The sequence below is a fragment of the Cibotium barometz genome, unplaced genomic scaffold (assembly GCF_041138505.1).
Source record: "Cibotium barometz isolate CiBa-2024 unplaced genomic scaffold, ASM4113850v1 ctg203, whole genome shotgun sequence".
Taxonomy (NCBI): Eukaryota; Viridiplantae; Streptophyta; class Polypodiopsida; order Cyatheales; family Cibotiaceae; genus Cibotium; species Cibotium barometz.
In genome coordinates, this window is record NW_028229432.1 from 1,079,646 (window position 1) to 1,084,543 (window position 4,898).

The following is a 4,898-nucleotide window of genomic DNA, read 5'->3' on the forward strand; positions in this document are numbered from 1 at the left end:
GATATGGGATGTGGATGTATAAATGAGGATGTGAAAATGGAGGTAAGCATGTAGATGTGAATGTGGATGTGGATGTGGATGTATGGATGTGGATATGGATGTGAATATATGATATGTGATGTGAAGGAATCTGAAGTGAAGAGATGAAAAATGATGTGATTGGATGAGTACACATATAAATGGAATGTGGAATAAGTAATGTGGATTAATGAGGGATAATGTGGAAAAATGAGAGTTAATATAGAAACTGTATTTGTAAACTGTTTGTAAATGCTGTTTGTAAATGGCTGTTTTATGTCAAGAATGTTGGGGAAGCATTTTGACCGTCTTGTGTTTAAGGTCGTGGAGACCTAACTGATAAAGTTGCAACTGCTGACGGAGAGTCAATGGAGGACGTCTCGCGTAGCAAGGTCGACCGAGGTCTTGACCAGCCTCGGTTCGATTTAAATGGTGAGCTTCCGGTACGGTGGATGAGGGACCAAGGAAGCGGCCTATGAGTGAAGCGCTAGGTCACCTGCGAAGGATCCTAGAGGGTGCTGACCATACGCTGCTCGGGCTCTGGGTCGCCGAAGATACCCACACGTGCGTCGTGGAAGATATTGGAACAAGGAGTAAGAGTTGTTTTGTGAAACCGGGCATGGATCTGGTTGATTGACCTTGCTGGTCTTCAATGGATGAGTCCATGGCTCTTTATATGGATCTGTTGGTTGATCTTGCTGATCTTCAACGAGAGTCCATCTTGATTTTTATAAGTGATTATATTGCCGAGTATTATGGGCTAGGAACTATTGAAAAGGCCCCTGTGTGGACAGGTGGTGAGCGTTCTAGTTGCCAATGATGCCATAGATACTCTGATGAAGGAATGATGGGAAATTATGAATCAACTGGATAAATTGGAAGATTGTGATCAGTGGTACTATGGTTTCCTTAAAGGATTGTTTTAAAGTTAGCTGATGCTAAGAAAAAGGCAATTTCATATTGGGTGTGTAAGTGGTGTGGCTAGTTTTATGTTTGCATGAACTTCCGGCTAGGGGGCCTTGGAACTCTTTTCCTTGGTACCCGGGACAAAACCTAACCAAATTCCAAATTGGATCCCATCACTACAGTGGTTGGGCGGTTGGCTAACCCATGGGATCGGATGGGGTTAGGCTGGACTGATGGATCCGTAAATCGAGATTTAAATTCTATTATTACGATAGATGAAGTAAATCCCGGATAGAAATTGTTCTATGGATAGGAATCAACGGCTGTGCCTCTTGATGGGGAAAAAAGCGTTGATCCCAATGATCCAAGTGCAAGTTCTTCCTTGATTTGACCAAGTACCGTTAAAGGTGCAGTCAGATCAGTTTGATCAGTAATGATCTTGACTACGTTAGAGTAAAGAGTTATCCTGGTGGAATCGCCCGTGCTTTCCGGGTAAAGGAAGTTTTTCCGGTTTCGGTTTTGGACAAACCGACGGATTAGTCTCTTGTCCGGATATCCGTGGGCGAGGCCCCGAGTGTGGGACCCCTGTCCCGCGCGAGAAGTGCTACTTCCGCTGCTAGTACCCCGAATCCGTTGCTCGGTGGGAACAGGGATCTCACAGTTGGTATCAGAGCGGTTTTGAAAGCTAATAAAGATAATTAAATTCTTATCTGAAATTGGTAAAAAGAATTCAGAAATAGCATTTTCATAATGTATTTTCATTCCGTAAGCTTCTTTAATGAAGAAATTTTAATCAAAAAAAAAATTGTTTTTATAGATGGAAGTTCCCCATTTATCTGGTATTCCCGACCTCACCCAGTCTCAAGATATGATTGCGTTTGCCTTCGAGCATCTCATCTCTTCCGCTTCAACTCGAATAAGCCGAAGAAGACTCGCACGCCATTTCGAGGATTTATATTTTCCTAACCCAGCGGAGAGAACTCAGCATAAGTGGTTTGCAGGGCAATATGTCCACGCCTCTTGCAACCGCTGTGCAATGCTGTGGGAGAACCTCTCATTGGCTATGATTTTGTTAAAGCTGAAAATCGTACGTGGCGTCATTTTATATCATTCAACGCCTCGAAATTTCAGGCTTGCATGTCAAGTCTACAGACTTCTTAGTTGTTTTATTCCTAAATGGAATATAATAGCTCCCTTGTCAGTAAGTGGACGTTTGTATCAGGGCATGGCTATGGCCCAATACCGTTGTCATATGCGTTTCCCAAGGAAATTTTGAATTCTCGAGCCGAGCTGCTCTATGTACATAATGCAACTTTTATATAAATAAAAAAATATATTTTCCGGAGAAAAAAAAATTCTTGTTGTATAAATGATTGTTACGGCGGACGATCTGTGGATAAAGAAAAATCTATTTATCAGACTTAAGTCATAGATCTCCAATAAGATCAACTGAGGAGCAAATTATGTCAAAAGTTTATCAAGACGCACAAAAAGATTGTAATTGTTGATATAATTCATACAAATTGTTAATTCAAATTGAAATTCGTAAATTAGTAATTGGGTCTTCAATTGAAGTACCGCAATTGTATGGAACCCTGACTTGCTTGAGACCTAGACATGATGGTATTTACCTTATAGTTTCGAGTATCATGACTATCCGTATATACCGAGGGTATAACTGCAGCTCTTTACCGACAGTATATACGAGTAAATCTAAGACTTGAAATTATAAGTGTTAATACTATCCAGAGGATGATTTCGAATGTGGTTGATATGATTTTTAATTCTGTTTGAGAATTGATGAATTGATTTGGATTCTGATTGAAAAATGATGATCCCTGAAATTTGGTTGAAATGTAATAAGCTTCAATGAGGATGAATGGGATGAGTCCCTGTGATGATATTCATAACTGGAATGATGAAAATGATTTCAGCAAATCACTATGAGATTAGTGGATTGTGCTGTCAGATTGCTACTATTAATACTTGACTTGGTGGATCCAGTTAAGGGATGACAAATTGAGAACTTGCTTGACTAAAATTCCTGTGGAGGAATGTTCAGAAGAAAATTTTTCGGTCTAATGGACCATTATCGTGTTAAAAATATGAATGATATGATCTGAATGAATTGTTATTTAATGATGAGTTCTATATAAGGGATATTTATCCCCATATTCTGTTGGGTTGACCGGAATATAAGGAACCCTAGAATAAATTGGATCTTAAGCAAAAGAGTTGTTCTCTACTTGCGAGATGAGGACATCTTGCACCTTTTAAGTGGGGTAGAATGTAAGATTCCTCCCCCAGCCTTAGAGGTATACAGGAGTAAGAATCTCCCTTTTTGATCTTATAATTATTCTCTCTCTAAAATAAAAGAAAGATTCTGTTTAAAAAAGGAAGAACCTTTTTCCTGAATACTTCTCAAGAGTCCCACCTGTTTTAAGGATTCAGAACAATGAGTTCAGAAGTGAGAATCGATGTTTTGGATATCAAGGTTTTGGTCTCGAGTACGGCCCAAAAGAAGTTCTTTATCTCTTGGGAAGTATAAGAAGTTATCTCCCAGATATTGTGGACCAAAGAAAGTAGGTGATTTAGCTTACGAACTTCTTTTATCTCCTCATCTCAAGGTTCTGAATGCCTTCTATAGAAAAATGTGCCAAACCCAAATCATGAAAAGACGGTAAAACTTCAGTGGCAAGTTACCGTTGGCTTCTAAGTTACGCTAGCTCCTTCCTTTATATAAGTCGTAACTTTTACTTGTCGTTCACAGTAATCTTACTTCCATCGATCTTCTTTCTTTCTTAATCTCCTTCATGGCTTGGCAACAAGAATTAGTTTTATCCATGATGATTTCTCACCTTCAAGACGCAAGGGAGTCTGTGAAGAAAGATTTTATAGAGCAGTATGAGCGCTCACTTTTTCCTCACCTAGGAACTTCTGTAGCGCAGACCAAATGGCGGACCTATCAAGACATAACTAGGGTAACACCCTGGGGTCAGCAGCACTTTCGCAACAATGTCCGCTTGGCCATGGTTATTGAAGCCTTGGGTTTGGGTCCCCGATACTACTGCGTCATGAGATCAAAGCATCCTGGGTTTTCTGAGCGGGTCTTCTTACTGGCGTGTTTTCTTCCTCATGAGAAGATATGCCTTTACCCCGTATTTGGCTTGCCTCTCAGAGGTCCTTTTGTTAGAACACCTCATACCACTGAGATAGGCGCAGCAATAACCCACAGAATCATTCCCATAGATGAGTTACCTTATACTTGTGCAGCTTGTGAGGACTGCTTTTGTGACCATATGATGGACGGGCTTATGGAAGTGTAAAGAGTTCCTCTATCTTTACTGTATAAGTTCCGAGAATGAATAAAGTTTAAATCTTGTTCGTATTTTGAATCTTGCTCTCTTTAAGACTTATCTTGGTGGTTAATCTTGATTAAATTTTTTTCTAAGTCTCATATTCGTGAATCTTGCGAAATTATCACAAGTTGCGAGATGAGGACATCTCGCGTTTTTTAAGTGGGGTAGAATGTAAGATTCCTCCCCCAACCCCTTTTTGATGTCTAGTATCTTCCCCTGTAATCAATCCCTCTTCAGAAATATAAAAGACTTGTTTCTAACTGTTTTAACCTAGAGAGAGAAAATATTCTAGAGAGAGAATATTCAGATTTTGAATATTTTTGGATAGAAAAATATCTCTTCTAATTCAGATGAGTTCCCCTGAAACAGAAATTCAAAAAGAATTTTCAATGTGCAATTGGAATTAATTGAAAATAGCTATAAAGAACCTTAGCCTAAGGGTCTAGATTTTCAGAAATCTTTAGACTATGGTCCAATTAAGGTTCCTATGGACCAATAGCATCAATCCATGTGTAGGGAGGAGATAAATCCAACTTGTAAAAAGAAAATACCCAAAAATGAGTAAATGCTCACATGAGGTGAAGAGTTGAAAATGTACAAGGTTTATTAGTAAAA